The 27,926-nt window shown below is 40.0% G+C and overlaps 1 long non-coding RNA gene across 2 annotated transcripts; it reads right to left on the bottom strand.

Annotated features, from left to right (window-relative positions):
* Positions 1-1,872: 1,872 nt before the first annotated feature.
* On the bottom strand, positions 1,873-4,979 carry LOC140803885 (uncharacterized). Of its 2 annotated transcripts, XR_012111971.1 has the most exons (5): positions 4,629-4,979; positions 4,016-4,100; positions 3,723-3,934; positions 2,827-2,888; positions 1,873-2,060 (listed from the first exon to the last, which is right to left on the bottom strand). It is a non-coding gene; the product is annotated as an uncharacterized lncRNA (long non-coding RNA). The 2 variants fall into 2 exon arrangements; XR_012111970.1 differs by lacking the exon at positions 4,629-4,979 and having other exon boundaries at positions 4,016-4,169.
* Positions 4,980-27,926: the final 22,947 nt, after the last annotated feature.

Here is a 27,926-nt window from a genome sequence, read left to right on the forward strand (position 1 = left end):
ATGCAGATTATGCACACTAGTAGAAAAATCGCTTTTTACTTCGCGTATTCAATGAAGTAATAAGGTAGTTAAGTACCGAAGTATATGGACGTGAAGTAATAGCTGTACTTTTCACTTCGCATAATAACCGAAGTTGTATGATTGAAAATACTGAAGTCTACCGGTCCAGAATTGGACCGGTGCCGAAGTAAGAAATGCGTTTTACTTCATCGATTATTGTAAGTAATGAAGTAATATATTATATATAACTCCGTCTTAATTATTATTTAGCGAAGTAGTTTATAATATTTTACTTCACAATTTACATTGAGTGACGAAGTAATTCATCTGAAAGACTTCGTAGTTATGTATTTTGGTGAAGTAATAGTCACAAACAACTTCACAATTTATCCTATTTGTTGAAGTAAATATAATTTATAACTTCAGCATTTATCCTATTTGTTGAAGTGTTTTATATTATGTTACTTCACAATTTGCAAATAATGAAGTAATTTACCTGTTACACTTCATTATTTTTTATTTTGATGAAGTAATTGTTAAAGAAAGACTTCGCAATATATGACTTAATACACTAATATAATTAAATTCATAAATTATCCATCTAAAAATGATGAATATCCACGAATCCACAATTACATATTCATCAATCCACAAAGAACACAAAAATGTATCAACAAAACCAAAAGTATATCCAAAAATCCACAATGACAAACAAAATATTTATCCCAACATACACCATCCATTTAAGCACCTACATAGGAGTAAACAAATTCACTCCATTCACTTCTGACCTCGTCATATTGAGATTGGGTGTAATATTGGTTCTTGATGCATCCTGCAAACTGAAATTTGAAAAAGAAAATACATTAGATTCTCCTTTTTTTATCACTAATATAAAATATATCACAATGACAACAATTCATCTCAAGCAATTATCTCAACAATAAAACAGCAAAATCTGATCTCCACCCAAGGATCATTTTTGCACAAGATTTTATCAGAATGCTGTATAGACATAGTTAACATTGTAATTTGTAGACACATTTCCCAAATGTTTAGACTGTTTGTAAATATTTCTAAGATTCAAGCTGACGTGTTTAAGAGTATCTTGACAGTTCGCAGCATAACTAGAAAAAAGTATCCCCTATAGACTTGGGATGATGAGTATGACCCAAAGTTTTCATCAGTGTGCCTCGCCTGAACCTAATTTTAGGCAAACGAGTTTTCTGTATCCACTAAAACATTTTCATAATAACATATGCGAAGGAATCAAACAGCAAACTTTTTTCTGCCAGGTATTTTACCAGAGTCCAGAGCTATGATTGTAACTGTAGTTTATGACCATGTTTATGCAAAAACAATCCAAATACTAATTTGCATAAATAGCAATATCAATATACCACCAAGTACATTCTTTGAAAATGGCAAACTTTACATTAATTCGATAAGACTAACAATTCATTTATATCGAAAACCTGTAGTTTAAGCAGAATCCAAGTAGAAGGGAACTTTGAATTCCTTCAAAAAAAAAATCCTCCATGAACTCGATAGTGAATGTGCAACCACATGATGTGTAATTCTTACAAAAATGGATTTTTCATCCCCAGAATAATTCATTCGCCCTGCACAACTCCACTCATGCATTGATCGACGAGCTTTCAATCTTATAAATATATATTTTACTAGTCCCAGGAATCACACAACCAATCAAACTAAAAACAAACAAAAATGTCATAAACCAATCAAACTAAAAACAAACGAAAATGTCATAAAACGCACCTAACACATCATCAAACGTTTAATAAACTCAAATGTGACAAATGCAAGGAAAACAAATTTATAGCATTTTTTATCAATTTAACTCACTTCTCAACAATGGAGCAAATTTTGGTGGAGAGCTCTCCCTTAAATTTTGGATCACATACTTCTAGATAGTCAACGAGCTCCTTAGTCAAAGACTTCACGTTACTTTCATTTATCAGAAGATAAACAAGTTCAAGGGCCCTTTTATGGATCGAAGCATTGCACTCTTTCTCAGTTTCGGAAAACGAGGAGAGCATCTAGCAAGGAATTTGATCCAATTAGGGGGAGGACCGATGCAACATAGAGATTAACCAAATGTTTAGGCATAGTTTGGTACACATGATAGAATAAACATGTGATATATAATATAAAGATAAGTTAAGGATAAATAAGATGTAAGATATCATATTTAATGTTTGGTATGATTTTAATAAGAGTGATTAAATTTATATATTAGATTGTAATGACAAAATTAACCTTATCATAATAAACTTTATAATTTCAAAGTTGTTGCTTGACTTCATATTTTTATTTGTTCATGCGTCCATAGTGCTTGCATGGTTTATTTATTGTTACTTAATTTTATATATTATATAATATGATAATTGAGCCTTTGATTTTGTAAGTCAAGTCAAATATCAATTTTTAAGGTTAATCGGGTGATACTAATAATTTTATTGAGATTTATAAAAATCAATTTATATAATTATCATTTATATAATATATAAAAATAAATAAAAAATATTTATTTGATTTTAATTTCTACCTAATAGCATAGATTTATAAAAATCATTTATAAATTGAGGGTAATTAAGTCATTTGTAGTGTATTTTATCCTTAAATTAAAACTATCACACCTAATAGAAGGGATATTTTATCCTTCAAAAAAATTATTTATCAAGGGCCCATAATATTATCATGAGCTTTTTAAAAATGTACCAAACATAGGATAAGGAGGATTATTTATCAATCCCTCCCTTATCCTATGTACCAAACTATGTCTTAGAGTCTTAGACATCTTACCTCGCATAAAAAAGCATGTATGCAGCTGTCGAAAAAACCTTTTCAAGTCCCACTGTTTGGACCTATAACCATAATAAACATGAATCATAATTGCAATGTAAATAATTCGGTGTCTCAAAGCCATGATATAAAGACTCTCTAAAAAAGACACATGGTATAAAGAACTACGAAAATATAGCAGAAAGGCAAAACAGGACGGAAAGTTTGGAGAAAAAAATCTCTCCGTCGAATAGGAAATGACGAAAGTCAAACTGCTCTGAGCACATCCACCTAAAAATTCTAGCGGGTTATGTTCTTGCCAATGGGATTTATGTTTCTCGCATACATTTAAACAGAATCGATACATCATCTTCTACAGGAAAGTTAATCAGCTCTTTGGTTGTTTAAGTTCCAAGGCAGATATTTTTCTAAACCAGGCCTAGTTTTAGCCATCAGAATATACATATGAAGCAAACAACTAAAATAATGGTATAAACAGCAGGATTAAATATCAATAGATTTCTCCGTATTGCATAGGTGGAGTCACGGCATAAGCACTAGTAGCAACAGGTCGCAGGTGTACCGAGATTTCAGAACCATATTTTTACTTACCCTTCACAGGGCCAAGAGTCTTCCGTTTTATTTAAATTTGATGGGTTTGTAGTGGAAAAGGTTGGAAAACAAGGATGGTTCCTCAGGGGGAAATGGAACTAAATCATAAAGCCTGCCAATTGCCCACTAACACAACTTATTGTTCAAAGTAAAATCAGTTAAATTCTAACATATTGGCTCAATTCAGGGGTTCAGAAGGAAAAATATAAAATTCCTTGATAAAATATTGATATATAACCGAGCAACCAGAAAACAGATGCTGCAATACAGTGAAAAATGTTTAGAACTTTTCAGGAAGAACTCACTGTCATGTCATCTGCTTTGAACCACCTTCCCCCATTATTCTTTAGGTAACACACATAGTGACCAGAAAATGTGGCATTCATAGAATCCAAGTGAACTACTACCCCATAAAGCCGATAAATTGTGGATTTGTCACTAGTTCCACTCATATATGGAGCTAAATTCAAAACTCAGGGAACTTGACTACTTTATTCAGCTTCCCATATTGACCTGACTGCAATGGCAACAACGACAGATGTAAGCAACCATTTACCCCTAAAAAAACAAATTAAGTACATATTTTGTTCCTAGATACCTGAAATCTTTTCAGAGCAACAGTGAGAACATTAGGAGCCTCCAACACCCTCAACTTCTTTTTGGCCCTCTCGTAGGATTTGCATCTGCCAAAAATAATACAACTAATTCATCGTCACTCAAGTCTATCATTTCAATTCCTAGATATAATATATCTCCTACAAGGGATTCACACTCGTCTCTGACGAAACAATTGTTAAATCTGCATAAGAATTAAAGCAGAACCATTATCATCGTAAATCAGACGATTTAATGGGTAAATCTTGAGGAAATAAATTAAGCTTAAAAGAGTCCCAAAACAGCAATAACTAAATACAACACCAGCAATTCAAACAAGCCTACACAAATTCACATGGAATCAAAGCATGAACTCCGAGATCATTCAACAGATTAATTGATCCACGAAACTCCGAATAAAGAGCGAAAATGAGTCATCCGATAAACGATTCAACCCAAAAAATGACGTGTGTGGCGTCCACAATTCAATTAAATGGCTTAAATTGTACAGATCTAGCTGAAATACAAACAGACACTCAGATCGAATAAAAAACAATGCGAGTCAGACCATACATAGCGAGACACAACACATAGATCGCAAATGAAGGAACTCATACACACTATGAGAGATTCGCTGAACCCATTCTTGCCGTCGCCGGAGCTAGATTTATCAGCTGAAAGCTTCACCTTCGAAACCAGCAGCCATTGGAAGAGGGCGAAGACGACTCCCACGACCGCGCAGAGGGGGATGATGATTTCAGTGGCGAGATCCGGAAGCAGCGTCGACTCACCCATCTCTTCTTCGCGTGCAGAGGGATTCGCGTGGGAACAGTTATGGGGGCACATCATCCGCCATTTGATAAGTTTTCGATTCCCCACCGGCTGACGAATAGTGCAAATCATCCGCCATTTGAGTAGCCACGGAGGAGCAAAAACCCTAGACAGCGAATGGAGAGGAATAGATAGTGATTAGTACTGTGTGGACATATTTTTAATTAAATTTATCGATTCATCTTTTTACTTCGGTATGAACTTATTTTCCTTATTTTTTACTTCATCATCATTGATATGCCGAAGTAAAATATAATAAAAAAATACAGTGAAGCTCGTGTTTTTAAACATCCGAAGTAAAATATATTATTTTAATTCGCTTATGTTATTATTGAAGTTATTGGTAATGTATTACTTCATAATTTATTATTGCCGAAGTAACGTCTGCCGAAGTAAAATCTGATTTTTCTACTAGTGGCAGGATGTAAGCTTGATCGTAAAAGTACAAGTGGATCTTGTCAATTCTTAGGAGATAAACTGATCTCTTGGTTCAGCAAGAAGCAGACATCCATAGCTACCTCAACAACAGAAGCAGAATATCTTGCTGCTGGTAGCTGTTGTGCAAAACTGATCTGGATTCAGCAACAACTGAAGGATTATGGAGTAACATCAACAGAATCACCCATATTTTGTGATAATACTAGCACAATTGCCATCACCTACAATCTAGTTCTTCACTCAAGGACCAAACATATAGATGTCAGGCATCACTTCATCAGGGATCATGCATTGAAAAAGGATATTCGGCTAGAATATATCTCAACTGAACAGCAAGAAGCTGACATCTTCACAAAACCATTACCTGAGGCTAAGTTTTCTTATTTTCTAAATATTCTTGGTTTTATCGACTTATCTTAGAAATTTTTAGTAATATTGTTATACTAACAGAATCATATACAGAAAATAAGAACACAACAAATAGAAAATAACACTTTATTATGAATACCAACGTTCCCATTTTACAGAAGATATCATGGCATCAACTGAATCTGGCCATGCTCTAACCCAATCATTTAACTCATAAATTCGAACTCTAGCAAATGCCCTAGATTTCGAAATCTTATCAACAACATGCCACTCTTTCCACAGCAATGCCTCCAAAAGACAGTTGTCCTCCACCAAATCTCTAACCTGCCTAACTTCAAAACGTTCAAGATACTTCAATGCTCTTGCCTCCTGAGCACGAGTAGGAACAGCATCACTGTCACTAATCATCTTCAATTCATGAATCTTCTCCCATGTTGACAACACTTTCTGCAGGACATATAACTCCATCTTTCTTTTGATATTTATTAAACGAGGAGTTGATTGCTCAGTCACATGGACATGAGTGCTGCTGCATGCATCAGAATCGGACATATTGAAATATTTTTGAACTGATATTAAAACACATCTTTTATCACTATCACCCTATTTATAGGAAAATGACGATGGAGAAGCTGAAGAGTCTCAAGTCAATTAAAGAGAATTTCACATATACCGAGGAATTTTAAGTTATCAGTTGTTCATTATCAACTGACACCAGTTTGATTGTTCTTAACAGCTGTTTAAATAGTATCAGTTTATCATCAACTTATGATAATTAGTTTCTCAACAGTTCATTTGATTACTTATCACAACTGATGTTTCTTAGTGTGTCAATACTCCATGTGTTTAAATCTCATACAGATCATTGTGTGCAGAAACAAAGAAAAACGACGCATTATCAAAATAAAGATTTTATTTATCCTTCAATTTTGGAGAGAACTACATTTTCATAAATTTCTTCTACACTAGCTATCCACATCCTCATCCAAACATCTAGAGCTGAGGAAGAAGTTTTGCAGAAGCTGTGGGAAGAAGCAATGCCATTAAGAATCTCCAGCTCCTTGCGAAGCATCAGCTCATAGAGATGGCCCTCCTTGAAAGCATCCACCTCTACAGCAATGTTTAAGTGCCTTCGCACTTCTCTCAGCTGGGCCATACGCCTGAAGGTGGTAACCCTCCCAGAGTTGTACAGAAGCTCCAGCTCCTGTAACTCTTCCCAATAGAGAAGACTGGCATAAAAAACCTTGTCCTCTATGGCAGCCTTTTGAGCTTCAAGAGAAAGTGGAGAGACGTTTGAACTACTTGCTCCTTCCATTATTTTTACTGATACTTTTGACTAACTTCTTTATTTTTATTTATAGGCCAAGTCGGGAAAATGAAAGGACACTTTCTTAAGTGATGATTACTCTACTAAGCCTCAGGATTATCTTATTTAATCGACTTTATTTTTTTAATAACGCATCTATTTAGGGGGAATGGTGGTTTAAAAGGTTAACTGAGAAGACAGTTATTAGTGTATTTTCAACTGAAAGAACTCAGCCTCACTAACTGAACGTTCAGTTGCTAGTTCCACTAATCTTCTCATGTAAGTTACCTAATTAAACCTATCATATTCCAAATCAAATGACGTGACTGTCTGCCAAATCATGATGAATTTCAGTTTATAACGTGGACACATTTTTAACCCCTCAAAATTGTACACGCGCTTACAGCACACGTACACACATTTTTTTTCCTCAAAATTTTCCTGGCTGACACGTGTCCGATTATTCAAACAGTCACAAACAAAAGTACTTTACCCGCTTTGATTCAGTTCGTCTTCCTTACAATCACGATTATCCTCACTGTTCAAAGGAAATCTATATTTTTCGTTTCTACAGGAAATCATTCAGCTTTCAATGGCGACTCAAACTCCTGCTCGCATATTAAATGCAATGGTCATCGATTTTAACTCGGTTCTATCGATTCAAGAAGCAGATGTTAAGAATGTATTTCAAAAGCTTGAGTCGACATGTCTCAGGATGTTCTTAGGACAATCTTCTCAGAAGATATATCTCAAGGAGGTCAATGAATTCTACAGGAAAGGATTTATCACTAATAATGATACTATATCCGTGACTATCAATAATCAGCTGCTATGTCTTTCTGAGGAATATTTCGGAGAAATCTTTTCCTTACCAACTGAAGGTTATGTAAATTTTTCTGAAGTAAAAACTCAGGACATTGAAGAAATGCAGTCTCGATTATCTGCTGATGGACGAAAAATCAAGGTTTCCGATCCAAAGAAGGAACCGAAACCAGAAATTCAGTTGCTAGCTGATATCGTAGCAAAGGGAATATTAGCAAAAGCCGGTTCTTATGCTGCTCTTACACTCGAAAAATTCCAGGTAATGACCATAATCATGAGTGAAAGAAAGTAAATTGGATATATATTCTGTTTAACATCTTGAAGAATATGCTCAAGTCATCCAAACAATCATGTGGTTTTGCTATACAAATCAGTTATCTGTTAAAACTGAAGGGTTTAGTAGCTGAAAATGCTGAAATATCATCAAAATTCAAAGTCTTTACTGCCAAAAACATCTTGCAATCAAAAGCCAAACTGGAAGTTGAGTCATCACCAGTCAAGAAGGTCAAAACAGCAAAAAGGAAACTGATTCTCAGTGAATCAGAAGCAGAGAAAACTCCTTCACCTAGGCTTGTCAAAAGACCAAGGACTAAAAGAACCAAAACAACAAGAACAATGGAAGTTATCCAATCAACTGATCAACAACCCATTCAAGCCATACCATTGCAGATACTCTCACCTGATGAACCAGTTACCAAAGCCAAGACAACAGCTAAGGTTGAAGCCCCATTAACCCTTGTAAATCATCCTACCATCTTGCCTAGGGCCAGATCTAAAGGTATAATATTAAGGGAACCAGTGCAATCAACACACTCAGGAATGGATCTTCTTCACACTCTTTCAACTGACAAAGGCAAAGGACATCTAGTTGAAGAACCCCGGCCATCCAATGCCATTCAAACACACATTGACCTTGTTTGGGAACAGGTCAATGCATTTGCCACATCACAATTAAAATCTTTTGATTGTTGGAAAAGCTTCAGAACAGAAATCTTTGCCAAATAACTGAAGCATAGATCTCAACTGAAAAAGTTCATCAAACTAGAAGCAATCGTGATGACAGTAGTCAGAGCTGCTACAATTTCACAAGCATTGGAAAGGCAAAAATACTTCTTCGATCAGATTCGGGTCAAAAAGCTAGCAAAAATGGTAGCACAGCTGTAAGGCCTGAGAATTAATAATCCTCATTGATACGATATTCGAAGATGTGAGAGTGCATGACATTGCATGAGAAACACTAAGTAAAATGAGAGTAGGAAAGACATGAGAAAAGATGTGAAAGGTTAAGAATAAATGTAAAGGGCCGAAGCTATGGCGCACATGCGCGAAGAAAGGCGCGCATATGCATGAGAATTACAGTAGCATCGGCGCATATGCGCGAAGAAAGTGGCGCACATGCGCGACATGACCAGAGACATTGGCGCACATGCGCGGAATGAAGTGGCGCATATGCGCGACACCTCCAGCAGCTGCGGCGCACATGCGCTAGTTTAGTCGCGCATATGCGCAGTCTGTCCAGAAGCTGGGGCGCATATGCGCGAAAAGAATGGCGCATATGCGCGAGGTGTTGAATTGTCGAGACCGTAGGTCTCGCGCACATGCGCGAGTAATGCCGCGCATATGCGCGAGACGTGTAGTGAAAAGGATTAGCCATGTGTTCGAACCATGCAAGCTATATATATAAGATGGTCTTCTTTCTTTGCCATTTCATCAGCAGACCACCGAGGATAGCTCTAGGAAAAGGTAAGCTACTTTATACCTTAGAATAGAGCTTGTGTAAGATTTACACATCTAACCGTTAATCCGATTTTGATTTTGAACTCCTCTCCGTATTAGCTACAAGGTGATGTAAGTTTTACTCAGTTTCTATGTGATTTGAGATTGAGATGTGTGGGAAATTGTAATATGATATTTATATTGTGTTCTTGACATATTGAACATATGCTATTGTTGCTATTTTCTAGCATTTTTAGAAGTAAAATATTCAGATTTTGAGTAATATCATGTGCTTCTAATTATGATTATGAGTTGATGAGTTTAGATTGATAATGTGTTGATATAGGTTGAGATTCGAATTTGTTAGTATCGCGAGATCACGTTGTTATGCCGTCAAATTGTACCGAGATCACGTATAGAATTAGATATAGGTTGATTAGATTAGAGATTAATAGAATATATATTCCCATTTGTATTTCAGATCTGATAGTGACAGATTCATCTTCGAGACTTCGATGATTGTGCAACGAAAGGTATAGTACATGTTTTGTTTGGGGAATCACGACTCAAAGGAGATCACATTTGAGTTTCCCAACCAAAATCACATACTTGTTTCATTATCTATATCTTGATATGATTATGATTGTTTATAGATTTGTTTCTAGAACATGTATGCAAATCTTGCTATGCTTTGTTTACAGATCATGTTGCACTGCATTAAGATGATCATGCTTGTTTACAGATTTTGTACTCATGCATTAAGATAGGAAAGTCTGAGAGATCATCCAGACTTCTAGACGTTCGGCGATATCCCAGCTTAGGGGAAGATCACCGCCCCTATTGTAGATGTGGATACAGATCAGGCCGAAGTCTAGGAATAAGACATACCGTCACCCCGATTGGGAGGGTAGGTGATAGATCGTCTTATTCACACCGGGATCCCTAGAGTTCTAGTCGAGTCGAGTCTAGACATGATTAGATTCGCATTGCATGATTTTATATGAATGACATTCATATCAGCATGTTTCATGTTTTAGATTGTTTTAATGCATGTATACATGTTTATATTGGGATTTGTTCTCACCGGTTTTCCGGCTGTTGTTATTTCTGTATGTGTGCATAACAACAGGTGGGGCAGGATCTGGGTCGAGACAGAGATGATCGTGTTAGCGTGGAGATCACGGGCGCAGCAGAGGACTAGTGGTCTTTTTATTAGCTTTGGACTATCTTTTGGTTTATAGATGGTAGTGAACACTAGTTGTATATAGAATAAGACATGTATCTTTTGTTGTATGTTGTACAATTAAATAAAGAACTTATGCTTGTTTAGTTACATTTGATTTAATGTAAAAAGCGAAAAATTGACCCACATTTTAAAATAACGATCCATTTAATCCCAAGAAAAAGAATTAGAGCCCGGGTCCCCACAACAGGTGGTATCAGAGCGATAGATCCTTTAGATTGAGATAAGATAGAATGAGCGGGGTAGATCGAGTCTTCTTCCTTGCCTTATGATGTGCTAGCATGATTTATGGCTTTCATTATTGCATGTTGTATGATTATCTGACTTGTATTACAGCATGTGTTAGTAAAGACTGAATCAGAGCCGATTCTGAATCAGAGGTAAATGATCAGAGGAGGGCTGAGACAGTTTGTATAGCTTGTATACTAATTTGTTGAATAGCAGATACATGCCTCCTAGAAGAGCAGCAGTGCCTCTACGACCCACAGCACCAGAACGGGTAGCACATCCGGGGATCCAATGGATGTTACTGCTACGCCAATGGAGACGTTGCTCAAACGATTCCAGTCCTTCAGACCACCTACCTTAAGGGGTACAGAAAATGCAATCGAATGTGAAATCTGGTTGGAGGATATCGAGATGTTATTCGAGTCTCTGGAATATAGTGACGAGAAGCGAGTGAAACTCATTGGCCATCAACTGCAAGACGTGGCTAAGTATTGGTGGGTGAATATAAGGAGGGCACTAGAACAGCGTGGCACCGAGATTACATGGAAAGCATTCAAGACAGAGTTTTATCAGCGGTTCTTTCCTGTATCCTACCGTAAATATAAAGGCGCTGAATTTGCAAACTTGAGGCAAGGGAAACTGAATATTGAAGAGTATGTTGCTAAATTTTCTTCTTTGCTTCGCTTTGCACCTCACGTTTCAGGTAATGATGAGGCCATGGCGGATCAATTTATAAATGGCCTAAACCCAGATATCTTTACGTTGGTAAACACGGGGAGACCGAATAATTTCGCAGATGCGTTAAATCGGGCAAAAGGAGCAGAAGCAGGATTGATAAGACAGCCGAGTGCTCCGTATGTTGCTCATGTACCAAGACCACCGCAGCCTTCAGTGCAATCTCTTCCTCCTAGATTTGAAAGCGGCGGTAGTAGCAGTGGCAGAAAGGAACAGTTGAAGGCGAAGGGGAAACAGTTTAAAAGACCTGGGAGCAGCTCTTCAAGCTCCAGTGGATCAAGACAGATTGGTTTTGATCAAAGTTCAAAGTATACAGGTGTCTACTGCAATTCTTGTGGAGGTAGACATGCGACTGAACAGTGCCAGGGAGTCACAGGCCGATGAAACATTTGTAGGCAATCGGGGCATTTCGCCAAAGTCTGTCCACAGAGGAGTGTACAGCCAGCCCAGAGTTGACGAGCATCCGGGTCAGTACCTCAATTTGAACGGCAGGCATCATCGGTTCATTCTTTTCAGCCTCCACCGGCACAGACTCAACCCAGAGCCAGAGGTAGTCATACAGTGAGTCAACCTCCGAGGCAACAGGCTCAAGTGTTTGCATTGACAGAAGAGCAAGCACAAGATGCACCAGATGATGTTATAGCAGGTAACTGTTCTCTATACGGTTATCCTGCTTATATATTGATAGATACAGGTGCATCGCATACATTTATTTCGGAGCGATTTGCATTGTTACATTCATTGCCTGTTGAGTCTTTGCTAGATGTTGTGTCTATTAATTCTCCGTTGGGAAGTGGATTGATATCTGTAACTACGGTTAGACATTGTATTCTACAGTTTGAGGGGCATGAGATTGACCTAGATTGTATAGTGTTGGGTCTAGCTGATTTTGATTGTATAGTCGGTATTGACATGCTAACGAAGTACAGAGCCACTGTAGATTGTTTCCATAAGATTGTCAGATTCAGACCCGAGATGACAGACGAATGGAAATTCTACGGGAAGGGTTTCAGATCTCGGATTCCCTTGATTTCGGCTCTTACTATGAACAGATTGTTACAGAAAGGAGCAGATGGTTTCTTTATTTATGCTGTAGATATGCAGAAGTCGAGCCCGACATTGGCGGATCTGCCAGTAGTACGGGAATTTGCAGATATTTTTCCAGATGAGATCACAGGATTACCTCCGGTGTGAGAGGTAGATTTTAGTATTGATCTTGTACCAGGTACCGTCCCTATTTCGAGAGCTCCGTATAGGATGGCACCCATCGAACTGAAAGAATTGAAAGCACAGTTAGAAGATCTTCTGGCCAAGGGATATATCAGACCTAGTGTATCTCCTTGGGGCGCTCCGGTGCTGTTTGTGCGAAAGAAAGACGGTTCGATGCGATTGTATAGACTACCGGCAACTGAATAAGGCAACGATCAAGAACAAATATCCTTTGCCTAGAATTGATGATCTATTTGATCAGTTGCAGGGATCCTCTGTCTATTCTAAGATTGATTTGCGTTCTGGGTATCATCAGCTCAGAGTTCGAGATGTAGATATACCGAAGACAGCATTTCGAACCAGGTATGGACATTACGAATTTATTGTCATGCCTTTTGGTTTAACAAATGCTCCTGCGGTATTTATGGGCTTGATGAACCAAGTGTTTCAGAGATATTTGGATGAATTTGTGATTGTCTTCATTGATGATATTTTTGTGTATTCGAAGAACAGAAATGAGCATGCAGAGCATCTCAGAATTGTCTTGCAGACGTTGAGGAACGAGCAACTGTATGCGAAATTGTCAAAGTGTGAGTTTTGGCTGAATCGAGTTGTATTCTTGGGGCATATTATTTCTGGAGATGGTATTTCTCTTGATCCGAGTAAAGTGGAAGCTGTGATCAATTGGCCAAGACCGATTTCGGTACCAGAAATACGCAGTTTCATGGGTCTGGCAGGATACTACCGAAGATTTATTCAAGATTTCTCCAGTATTGCAAAGCCAATTACACAATTGACACAGAAGAATTCACCATGCCTATGGTCAGAGGAATGCGAGTCTAGCTTCCTAGAACTGAAGAAAAGGTTGTCTAGTGCTCCAGTGTTGACGATACCTTCAGGTACGAGTGATTTCGTTGTCTATTGTGATGCTTCTCACAGAGGTTTGGGATGTGTACTTATGCAGCGAGGTCATGTGATCGCATATGCCTCGAGACAACTGAAGCCACATGAACTTCGATACCCCATTCACGATCTTGAATTGGCGGCTATCGTATTTGCACGGAAGATCTGGCGTCATTATCTTTATGGCGAGAAATTCGAGATCTATTCAGACCATAAAAGCCTAAAGTACTTGTTCTCTCAGTCGGAGTTGAACATGAGACAGCGTAGATGGCTTGATCTGTTAAAAGACTTTGATTGCGAGATCAAATATTATCCAGGAAAGTCAAATGCAGGAGCAGATGCCTTGAGTCGAAAGGTATGTGCCTTGTCCTTATCGACGATAGGTATTAATAATTTAGTTGAGAAATGCTGCTTGTCTGGGTTAGAATTTGATACAGATAGTAAGCCACTCCGACTTGCTACGATTCAAGTTGAACCTGATTTGATTATGAGGATCAAAGAAGCACAGAGAAGAGATCAGAACGTTCAAAGATCGATTCAAATGGTCAGATCCGGGCATATGTCAGAATATCAAGTACATGATCATGTGTTGTACGTGAATAACCGGCTTGTTGTGCCAGATGCTGCAGAGTTGAGACAGCAGATTCTGTCAGAAGCACATGGTAGTCGGTTCAGTATTCATCCTGGTGGCAGGAAGATGTATAATGATTTGAAGACACAATTCTGGTGGAAACAAATGAAGTCAGATATTGCAGAATTTGTGGCTAAGTGCTTGAATTGCCAACAGGTGAAGGCCGAGAGGAAGAAGCCCGGAGGTTTACTTCAGAGTTTAGCCATTCCAGAATGGAAATGGGACCACATTTCCATGGATTTCGTGACGAAGTTACCTCGATCTTCCCGAGGCTGTGATTCGATTTGGGTCATTATTGACAGATTGACCAAATCAGCGTGCTTTATTCCGTACAAAATGACGTATCGACATGATCAGATGGCGGAGATATATGTCCGAGAGGTAGTTAGATTACATGGTGTGCCGAAGTCTATCGTATCAGATCGTGATCCACGATTCACTTCACACTTCTGGCACAGTTTACAGCAGGCCTTAGGTACGACATTACACCTGAGCACTGCTTATCATCCTCAGACAGACGGACAGTCAGAGCGGACTATCCAGACATTAGAGGATATGTTGAGAGCCGTAATGCTAGATTTTGGCACTAGTTGGCAAGATTCCCTACCCCTTTGCGAATTTTCTTACAATAATAGATATCAGACGAGCATTGAAATGACACCGTTTGAAGCTTTATATGGTAAGAAGTGCAGATCTCCGCTTTATTGGGATGATATTTCAGAAGTGCCAGAACTTGGGCCGGATATGATTCGCGACATGACTGAGAAGGTGAAAGCCGTTCAGAAGAGAATGAAGACGGCGCAAGATAGGCAAGCCAAGTACGCCAATGTCAGACGTAAACCGTTGGTATTCGAGCAAGGAGACAGAGTATTTTTGAAGATTTCTCCATTCAGAGGTGTTGTCAGATTTGGCAAGCGTGGGAAGCTGTCTCCTAGATACGTCGGTCCTTACGAGATCTTAGAGAAGATTGACGACCGAGCCTATCGACTTGCTCTTCCTCCTTCGTTATCCATGATACATGATGTTTTTCATGTGTCAATGTTGCGTAAGTATATGCCAGATATTTCTCATGTCATTCAGCCTGACGAAGCTGAGCTTGATCATACCTTGAGCTATGTCGAACAACCGATACAAATTCTTGATCGGAAAGAAAAGAAGCTCAGGACGAAGACTATTCCGTTAGTGAAAGTCCAATGGAGTCGTCATGGCATTGAAGAAGCGACTTGGGAAACAGAAGCGGATATGCGACAGAAACATCCCGAGTTATTTATATGATGTAAGTAAGTATTCAATTTTGAGTTATTACATCTTGTATATACTTGCATTAATAGAATGACATGCGATTTTGAGGGCGAAATCATTTCTTAGAGGGGGAGAAATGTAAGGCCTGAGAATTAATAATCCTCATTGATACGATATTCGAAGATGTGAGAGTGCATGACATTGCATGAGAAACACTAAGTAAAATGAGAGTAGGAAAGACATGAGAAAAGATGTGAAAGGTTAAGAATAAATATAAAAGGCCGAAGCTATGGCGCATATGCGCGAAGAAAGGCGCGCATATGCATGAGAATTACAGTAGCATCGGCGCATATGCGCGAAGAAAGTGGCGCACATGCGCGACATGACCAGAGACATTGGCGCACATGCGCGGAATGAAGTGGCGCATATGCGCGACACCTCCAGCAGCTGCGGCGCACATGCGCGAGTTTAGTCGCGCATATGCGCGGTCTGTCCAGAAGCTTGGGCGCATATGCGCGTAAAGAATGGCGCATATGCGCGAGGTGTTGAATTGTCGAGACCACAGGTCTCGCGCACATGCGCGAGTAATGCCGCGCATATGCGCGAGACGTGTAGTGAAAAGGATTAGCCATGTGTTCGAACCATGCAAGCTATATATATAAGATGGTCTTCTTTCTTTGCCATTTCATCAGCAGACCACCGAGGATAGCTCTAGGAAAAGGTAAGCTACTTTATACCTTAGAATAGAGCTTGTGTAAGATTTACACATCTAACCGTTAATCCGATTTTGATTTTGAACTCCTCTCCGTATTAGCTACAAGGTGATGTAAGTTTTACTCAGTTTCTATGTGATTTGAGATTGAGATGTGTGGGAAATTGTAATATGATAGTTATATTATGTTCTTGACATATTGAACATGATATATTCGCAAACGGATCAAAGAACGGATGTCATATGCTATTGTTGCTATTTTCTAGCATTTTTAGAAGTAAAATATTCAGATTTGGAGTAATATCATGTGCTTCTAATGATGATTATGAGTTGATGAGTTTAGATTGATAATGTGTTGATATAGGTTGAGATTCAAATTTGTTAGTATCGCGAGATCACGTTGTTATGCCGTCAAATTGTACCGAGATCACGTATAGAATTAGATATGGGTTGATTAGATTAGAGATTAATAGAATATATATTCCCATTTGTATTTCAGATCTGATAGTGACAGATTCATCTTCGAGACTTCGACGATTGTGCAACGAAAGGTATAGTACATGTTTTGTTTGGGAAATCATGACTCAAAGGAGATCACATTTGAGTTTCCCAACCAAAATCACATACTTGTTTCATTATCTATATCTTGATATGATTATGATTGTTTATAGATTTGTTTCTAGAACTTGTATGCAAATCTTGCTATGCTTTGTTTACAGATCATGTTGCACTGCATTAAGATGATCATGCTTGTTTACAGATTTTGTACTCATGCATTAAGATAGGAAAGTCTGAGAGATCATCCAGACTTCTAGACGTTCGGCGATATCACAGCTTAGGGGAAGATCACCGCCCCTATTGTAGATGTGGATACAGATCAGGCCGAAGTCTAGGAATAAGACATACCGTCACCCCGATTGGGAGGGTAGGTGATAGATCGTCTTATTCACACCGGGATCCCTAGAGTTCTAGTCGAGTCGAGTCTAGACATGATTAGATTCGCATTGCATGATTTTATATGAATGACATTCATATCAGCATGTTTCATGTTTTAGATTGTTTTAATGCATGTATACATGTTTATATTGGGATTTGTTCTCACCGGTTTTCCGGCTGTTGTTATGTCTGTATGTGTGCATAACAACAGGTGGGGCAGGATCTGGGTTGAGACAGAGATGATCGTGTTAGCGTGGAGATCACGGGCGCAGGAGAGGACTAGTGGTCTTTTTATTAGCTTTGGACTATCTTTTGGTTTATAGATGGTAGTGAACACTAGTTGTATATAGAATAAGACATGTATCTTTTGTTGTATGTTGTACAATTAAATAAAGAACTTATGTGTAATGCCCAGAATACCGAGTGATCATTCTGAATGAATAGATATGCTATGAATAATGAGCATAAAGATAAGAAATAAGAGATGAAGAAGTTTGGCTTAAAATGTAGAATTATGCCATTGTAATTCGAAGTCACAGTGCACCCGCAGTGCTTGTAGACACCGCACCCGCGGTGCATGGACAGTAAGTTGGCTAAAATTTCCGTAGCAACACTGCACCCGCGGTAGACTTAGACCGCACCCGCGGTGCTGAGACCGCACCCGCGGTAGTTACATGACCGCACCCGCGGTCTATGTTCTGAATGTTTTGATAGTTCTGCCGAAGCCATAGCGCACCCGCGCTACTAGAGTTACCGCACCCGCGGTCATACTTCCGAGAAATCCACTCTCCTTCTAAACGTGACATGTGGCATAGTATATATACATAAAGATGCTGAGTCGACTTATTCTTCATTTCCAGCTTTCAGAAACGAGATTTCCTCCCATAAGCTTCAAGGTTTTCACGCTTTCAAGTTAGATTTCTCAAGATTTAGCCATCCAAATTGTATTCCGAGTAGAGATTATTGTTCCTTGCATCGAAAGCTTCAAAAGGGTATACTTTGTATTCAGTTCTAACATGTTTTAGGAATTTCATGTAAGGGAAATGCTATTATGATTGTAGATAGTTGTTCTGGTGAAGATTATGAGTTTGTAATCGAAAACGGAACAAAGAAATGATATCGTATGCATTTCCTATGACTTTCAGCATGTTTAGATGTAAGCTGTACCGATTGTGAGTATGGTTTTGTGTATATGATTGAGAATAAGATAATGTTGATATTGGTTGAGAATTGGATTGACCTGTATCGAGAATTACGTCGTTATGCCGTCAGATTTTATTGAGATCACGTAGTGACTTGGATATATGTTGGTTTAGATGAGAAATTGATAGAGTGCGTATCAACATTTACATTTCAGATTCAATTTGGCGACCGTGACAGCGATTCTACGACGAAAGGTATAGTACATGTTTTGTTTGGGGAATCACGACTCAAATGAGATCACATTTGAGTTTCCCAACCAAAATCACATACTTGTTTTATTGTTCATACCTTGATATGATTATGATTGTTATAGATTTGTTTATAGAACTTGTATTCAGATCTTGCTATGCTTTGTTTACAGATCGTGTAGCATTGCATTATGCTTGTTTACAGATTTTGTATTCATGCATTAAGATAGGGCAGTCTGGAGATCAGACAGACTACTAGATGTTCGGCGATATCTCAGCTTAGGGGAAGATCACCGCCCCTTTGTAGACGTGGATACAGATCAGGCCGAAGTCTAGGAATAAGACGTACAGCACCTCGATTGGTAGGGTAGGTGACAGCCAGTGACGTCTTATTCACAACGGGATCCCTAGAGTTTTAGTCGAGTCGCATCTAGACATGATTAGACTCGCATTGCATGATTATATATGAATGACATTCATATTAGCATGTTTCATGTTTAGATTGTTTTAATCCATCCTCTGTAACTAGTAGTGAAATACAGTACAAGATAAAAGTAACTCTACTAGTCCATCTGTGACACCCTGACCCGATACAATTAAAAATACAGCGGAATTTAAAATTTCTTTCAAACATGGAAGGAGTTTCAAAATACATTTTATAAAAGTGTTTACAAAATAACAACATGATCATTCCAATGACATAACAAAATACAAAATATCATTAGTGTGATCATGTTACAAAATGGTACAAAATAATCATCCTTCCAATCTTCGTATGCATATGACCCCCATCCACAGTCAACGTCCCGGTCCGTCGCTCTTATCTGCATCACATGAAAATAACTGAAATGAGAATAAATCTCAGCAAGTGGAACTCTTACATAGCAATGATACATAGTATACACTGTAAAACATGGCTTTTAAATCATAAATACCATCGACTCTGAAACATGAATACTGTAGCAATAACTGTAGCAATAGCAATGGCAATAGATAGCAAAACGATGGTATTTCTCTTTTCTATGGTTGGATTGATATCAATAGTATCTGTGACTGTGGTTGCCAATATCCCATCGATATAAATCGATAACTGTGAGGGGATAAAAGCCTATGGTCGATGATCATCTAATTGCATGCAATGCTATGGCTATGATTAATCAATCCAATAAAACATTTGAATTCTCAATAGCATTTAAGGCCGTCGTTTCGCAATCTCATAATATCTCTTGTATTCCCTTTATAACAATGGTGAGACATCAATGCCTCCAATAGATAATCAATGAAATCAATACATAACAATGGATCAATGGAAGGGAATAACACTTTGAAACCTTTAAAACACAATACATATAATATCATGTGAGCAAAAAGGATGAAATTCCACTTACAAACCAATAGAACACCTCCAACTATACTCTTGGTACACCACCTACAACAATAATCCATAAATAACACCAATATCAAGACTAAATCCAAGAGTCCATGCTAAATAATCCATAGAACCATCAAAACATCAAATCCAAAATAACCCTTAACTCGAAACCTCATTAGAATCGCACCAAAAACTTACCTAAGCTTCCTTATACCACGGAGAACGTTGATCTCAAGCCGGAAATCCAAATAACTCCAAGAATCAAAGGTAGGAAGCTAAAGAAATGGATGAAAACCCTTGCCAATGGAGAGAAAATCGGTAAAGAAGAGAAGGAATAGGATAAGGTATGGCCAACAACTCCCAAAAAGTGACTTAAAAACTCGCCCATACCTACACCGCGGGTGCGCCAACACAAGCACCGCGGGTGCGCTAAGCTCACGGCAACCAAAATAAATCCCATGCACGAACACCGCGGGTGCGGTGCTACAATTACCGCGGGTGCGGTCTCACCGCGGGTGCGGTCCTTGCACTGCCGCGGGTGCGGTGATGCCACGGCCCTCCAAAACCAAAATCATGAATAGTACACCGCGGGGGCACTCATCTAAGAGCGCGGGTGCACTCTACTCACGGCAATGAACAGTAACAAAACAACTAAAAATCGATTCGAAACGCTGAAACGAACAATCAACACCAACTAACACCTCAAATAATTAATAACCAATAATACTATAGCCCAAAACACAACTATAATCATCTAATCACATAACCCAATTAACACAATAAAGCTTAAACCGTACCGTACACCGGGCTCGGCTATTACAATCTCCCCTCCTTAGAGGAATTTCGTCCTCGAAATTGACGTCACGGCACGAACAACTCAGGATACCTCTCTCTCATCTCAGTCTCTGGTTCCCACGTAGCCTCCTCAATCAAATGGTTCCTCCAAAGGACTTTAACGATGCCGATCTCTTTGTTCCTCAGAACTCTAACTGTGCGATCCAGAATCTGAATCGGAATCTCATGGTAAGTCAGACTCGGCGTCAAGTCCAATGGCTCATGGCGAAGAACATGGGAAGGATCTGCAACATACTTCCTGAGCATCGATACGTGAAACACATTATGGACTCTGTCAAGATCGGGCGGTTGGGCTAATCTGTAGGCTCGGTCACCCACTCTGTCCAATATCTCGAATGGACCAATGAATCTAGGGCTCAACTTGCCCTTCTTGCCAAATCGCATCACACCCTTGAGAGGTGCTATCTTCAGAAAAACATGATCGCCAACCTCGAACTGCAAAGGTCTACGACGAACGTCTGCATAGCTCTTCTGTCTGGACTGAGCAGTCTTCATCCTCTCTCTGATAACTGCAACAACATCGGCAGTCTGTTGGACCAACTCGGGACCCAACATCTTCCTCTCTCCAACCTCATCCCAAAACAAAGGGGATCTGCACTTCCTGCCATAAAGTGCCTCATACGGTGCCATGCCAATCGTCACCTGGTAGCTATTATTGTACGTGAACTCCACAAGAGGCAACTTGGAATCCCAGCTACCAGAATAGTCAATAGTACAAGCTCTGAGCATATCCTCCAGAATCTGAATGACTCTCTCTGACTGACCGTCGCTCTGAGGATGATAAGCTGTACTGAAAGCTAATCGAGAACCCATAGCTCTGTGCAAACTCTTCCAGAACTCTGAGGTAAATCTAGGGTCACGATCAGACACAATCGACACGGGCACACCGTGAAGTCTAACAATCTCTGCAATGTAATCCTCGGCATACTGAGACATCGAATACGTCGTCTTGACTGGGAGAAAGTGCGCTGACTTGGTCAATCTATCAACAATAACCCAAATGGAATTGAAACCCTTCTGCGTCCTGGGTAAACCAGTCACGAAATCCATAGTGATATGCTCCCACTTCCACTGAGGAATCGGCAAAGAAAGCAATGTCCCAGCAGGTCTCTGGTGCTCAATCTTTACCTGCTGACAAGTAAGGCACTGAGAAATGAACAAAGCAATATCTCTCTTCATACCTGGCCACCAGTAGAGTCGACGAAGATCCTGATACATCTTCGTACTGCCTGGATGAATCGAATAAGGTGCGGTATGAGCCTCTGTCAAGACGTCTCTACGAATATCGTCGCCAGAAGGAACACAAATGCGGCCTCTGAAAGTTACCAAATCATCACCATTCAGACTAAACTCTGAATTCCCTTTAGCCTCGGCTCTAGCTCTCAACTCTGCCAACTGAACATCAGTCGACTGCTCTCTACGGATCCTGTCCGTCAATGTAGATCGAATGACCAACGCTGAAAAGCGAGCAATGGTCCCTGGAATCACCAAATCAATCTCCTCACTCTGCAAATCCATCAACAATGGTCTCTGAATCAAAGAACTCAATGAAGCACTCGACTTGCGGCTCAAAGCATCAGCCACAACATTCGCCTTCCCTGGGTGATAACTGATCGTCACATCGTAATCCTTGAGAAGCTCTAACCACCTCCTCTGTCGCATATTGAGCTCTTTCTGCGAGAACAGATACTTCAAACTCTTGTGGTCTGTGAAGATCTCACACTTTTCGCCATACAGATAATGTCTCCAAATCTTAAGGGCGAAAACCACAGCTGCAAGCTCCAAATCGTGCGTCGGATAATTCTTCTCATAATCCTTCAACTGGCGAGACGCATAGGCAATGACCTTACCTCGCTGCATCAACACTGCACCAAGGCCTCTCTTCGACGCATCGGTATAGACCACAAAATCCTCTGAACCACTGGGCAAAGAAAGAACAGGAGCTGTCGTCAATCTGTCCTTCAACTCTTGAAATGCACTCTGGCAATCGATAGACCACTCGAACTTGACAGTCTTCCTCGTCAGATTGGACAATGGTAGGGCAATCTTGGAGAAACCTGAAATGAAACGACGATAGTAACCCGCCAAACCGAGGAAACTGCGTACCTCAGAAACAGTGGTAGGAATAGGCCAACTCTGAATCGCCTCTATCTTCAACGGATCAACAGCAATGCCATCTCTCGAAACCACATGGCCTAGAAAAGAAATCTGATCTAGCCAAAACTCACACTTCTTCAACTTGGCAAACAACCTCTTCTCTCGCAACAACTGAAGCACCACTCTGAGATGCTCTGCATGAAGCTCTCTGGATTTGGAGTAGATCAGGATATCGTCGATGAAAACAATAACGAAGCTATCCAGATAAGGCTTGAACACACGGTTCATCAGATCCATGAAGACTGAAGGGGCATTGGTCAACCCAAAAGACATGACAAGAAACTCATAGTGACCGTACCTGGTCCGGAAAGCTGTCTTAGGGATATCAGACTCCCTAACCTTCAACTGATAGTAGCCAGACCGAAGATCAATCTTCGAGAACACAGTAGCACCATGGAGCTGATCAAACAAATCATCTATCCGAGGCAACGGATACTTGTTCTTGACAGTTACTTTGTTAAGCTCCCTGTAGTCGATACACAGTCGCAAAGAACCATCCTTCTTCTTGACAAATAGAACCGGAGCTCCCCAAGGCGAAGAACTCGGACGAATAAATCCCTTGTCTAAAAGATCCTGCAACTGAGTCTTCAATTCCTTCATCTCGGTAGGGGCCATCCGGTACGGAGCCTTAGAAATAGGAACCGTACCTGGAGCTAAATCGATCACAAACTCAACATCTCTATCTGGCGGCAAACCCGGAACATCATCCTCAAACACATCAGCAAACTCTCTCACCACATCAATATCATCTACATTCAACTTAGTCAATCTATCAACATCCACAATAGAAGCAAGAAACCCATCGCAACCTCTACACAACAATCTCTCAGCCTCAAAGCAAGAAATAAAAGGAAGGACCAGCTAAGTACCTGTGCTGGCGAGCGCTCCTCCCTGGCCATCATCTGCAAAAGTCACCTTTCTTAGCAACACAATCGATAACTGCACGGTAAGTCGAAAGCCAATCCATGCCAAGAATAACATCGAAGGCAACCATAGGGATAACAATCAAATCAGCGAATACAACTCGCTCCTCAATACGAACAGGGCACGCAAAGACAATTGATGTCGGGCACAAGACATCCCCCGAAGGTAAAACAACATTAAGCTGAATGGGAAGAACAGAAGGAACTATACCCAAAGATCTCAAAAATAATTCAGACATAAAAGAATGAGTAGCACCAGTATCAATCAAAGTAGTAGCTACTCTGCCTGAAATCAAAATAGTACTAGAGATCAATGAAGAATCACGATTAATACCTTCCTTGGTCATCGCAAAGATACGACCCTGCACCTTCCCTTGGCTATCTCCCCTCGGGCAATTCCTAGCAACGTGACCCGCCGCGCCACAACGAAAACAAGTATGAGTGCCCAATCTGCACTCTCCTCGATGATGCTTACCACACTTTGGACACAGTGGCTTCTCGGGATCAAATGGAACTGGCGGTGGTCTAGAACTCGGCTCCATCTTGCCCTTGCCCTTGAAACGATCCCTGCCCCTCTGATTCGAACCCTGGCCTCTCTGAGCAATGGCCTGGTGCCTCTCTTGCCTCTCCCTGGCGATGTCCTTCTCGTCTTGCTCGGCCAACAATGCTTTGGACACAATCTCCTTGAAAGTAACAGCTTTGGACATGTTGATATCACGACGAATCTCCGCTCTAAGGCCTCGAATGAAATGAGCGCCCTTGTCCTTGTCGTTCGAAGCAATATACGGAGCAAATAGGCAACCCTCCTCGAACTTCAGGATATACTGGCCAACATCCAAGCTCCCCTGTCTAAGTTCCAAGAACTCCGTAACCTTCCTCGCTCGAAGTGCGTCGGGGAAATACTTGTCGTAGAACAAGTCAGTGAACTCTGACCACTTCAGTGTCGCAACATCAACTCCAACTTTCGTAGCATTCCACCAAATGCGGGCAGCCTTAACCAACATGAACACTGCACAGCTAATCCTGTCTTTGTCCTCATACTGGAGATGATCGAAGATAGCTTCAAGCGCCTTGACCCACTCGACAGCAACTAGAGGATCGGTGCTACCTGCGAATTCCGGTGGATCCATTCTCTTAAAAGAAGAAAAGACGGCATCAGTGCCAACAGCCTGAGCAACTTGACCTCTCACTTGGCCTCGACCCTGTCCTGCTCCTTGCAATCTGAGCAACTGCTGAATCTGATCGCTATGCACCTTAGCCTGCTCCTTAAGCAACTTGCCGAACTCGTCGACAACTCTCGAGGAAGAACTATCCTCACCCTCTGCCGCCTTACGCTTAGGAGGCATACTCTACAATTGCTCACAAGACACCAATCAATAAATATAACAATGGATAGATGCAAGAAAACATACCCGGACAGTTGAAAGTAGACGAAGTCATATGCATTGGTCCGAAGAACACCGCTCTGATACCACTAAATGTGACACCCTGACCCGATACAATTAAAAATACAGCGGAATTTAAAATTTCTTTCAAACATGGAAGGAGTTTCAAAATACATTTTATAAAAGTGTTTACAAAATAACAACATGATCATTCCAATGACATAACAAAATACAAAATATCATTAGTGTGATCATGTTACAAAATGGTACAAAATAATCATCCTTCCAATCTTCGTATGCATATGACCCCCATCCACAGTCAACGTCCCGGTCCGTCGCTCTTATCTGCATCACATGAAAATAACTGAAATGAGAATAAATCTCAGCAAGTGGAACTCTTACATAGCAATGATACATAGTATACACTGTAAAACATGGCTTTTAAATCATAAATACCATCGACTCTGAAACATGAATACGGTAGCAATAACTGTTGCAATAGCAATGGCAATAGATAGCAAAACGATGGTATTTCTCTTTTCTATGGTTGGATTGATATCAATAGTATCTGTGACTGTGGTTGCCAATATCCCATCGATATAAATCGATAACTGTGAGGGGATAAAAGCCTATGGTCGATGATCATCTAATTGCATGCAATGCTATGGCTATGATTAATCAATCCAATAAAACATTTGAATTCTCAATAGCATTTAAGGCCGTCGTTTCGCAATCTCATAATATCTCTTGTATTCCCTTTATAACAATGGTGAGACATCAATGCCTACAATAGATAATCAATGAAATCAATACATAACAATGGATCAATGGAAGGGAATAACACTTTGAAACCTTTAAAACACAATACATATAATATCATGTGAGCAAAAAGGATGAAATTCCACTTACAAACCAATAGAACACCTCCAACTATACTCTTGGTACACCACCTACAACAATAATCCATAAATAACACCAATATCAAGACTAAATCCAAGATTCCATGCTAAATAATCCATAGAACCATCAAAACATCAAATCCAAAATAACCCTTAACTCGAAACCTCATTAGAATCGCACCAAAAACTTACCTAAGCTTCCTTATACCACGGAGAACGTTGATCTCAAGCCGGAAATCCAAATAACTCCAAGAATCAAAGGTAGGAAGCTAAAGAAATGGATGAAAACCCTTGCCAATGGAGAGAAAATCGGTAAAGAAGAGAAGGAATAGGATAAGGTATGGCCAACAACTCCCAAAAAGTGACTTAAAAACTCGCCCATACCTACACCGCGGGTGCGCCAACACAAGCACCGCGGGTGCGCTAAGCTCACGGCAACCAAAATAAATCCCATGCACGAACACCGCGGGTGCGGTGCTACAATTACCGCGGGTGCGGTCTCACCGCGGGTGCGGTCCTTGCACTGCCGCGGGTGCGGTGATGCCACGGCCCTCCAAAACCAAAATCATGAATAGTACACCGCGGGGGCACTCATCTAAGAGCGCGGGTGCACTCTACTCACGGCAATGAACAGTAACAAAACAACTAAAAATCGATTCGAAACGCTGAAACGAACAATCAACACCAACTAACACCTCAAATAAATAATAACCAATAATACTATAGCCCAAAACACAACTATAATCATCTAATCACATAACCCAATTAACACAATAAAGCTTAAACCGTACCGTACACCGGGCTCGGCTATTACACCATCTTCTAGGCCCGTGATCACCACGCTATGTCCATCGCTCATCTCTGTCGTGACCCAGATCCTGCCCCACCTGTTGTTATGCACACATACAGACATAACAACAGCCGGAAAACCGGTGAGAACAAATCCCAGTATAAACATGTATACATGCAATAAAACAATCTAAACATGAAGCATGCTAATATGAATGTCATTCATATATAATCATGCAATGCGAGTCTAATCATGTCTAGATGCGACTCGACTAAAACTCTAGGGATCCCGTTGTGAATAAGACGTCACTGGCTGTCACCTACCCTACCAATCGAGGTGCTGTACGTCTTATTCCTAGACTTCGGCCTGATCTGTATCCACGTCTACAAAGGGGCGGTGATCTTCCCCTAAGCTGAGATATCGCCGAACATCTAGTAGTCTGCCTGATCTCCAGACTGCCCTATCTTAATGCATGAATACAAAATCTGTAAACAAGCATAATGCAATGCTACACGATCTGTAAACAAAGCATAGCAAGATCTGAATACAAGTTCTATAAACAAATCTATAACAATCATAATCATATCAAGGTATGAACAATAAAACAAGTATGTGATTTTGGTTGGGAAACTCAAATGTGATCTCATTTGAGTCGTGATTCCCCAAACAAAACATGTACTATACCTTTCGTCGTAGAATCGCTGTCACGGTCGCCAAATTGAATCTGAAATGTAAATGTTGATACGCACTCTATCAATTTCTCATCTAAACCAACATATATCCAAGTCACTACGTGATCTCAATAAAATCTGACGGCATAAC

Source organism: Primulina eburnea, chromosome 10 (genome assembly GCF_022965805.1).
Source record: "Primulina eburnea isolate SZY01 chromosome 10, ASM2296580v1, whole genome shotgun sequence".
Lineage (NCBI taxonomy): Eukaryota > Viridiplantae > Streptophyta > Magnoliopsida > Lamiales > Gesneriaceae > Primulina > Primulina eburnea.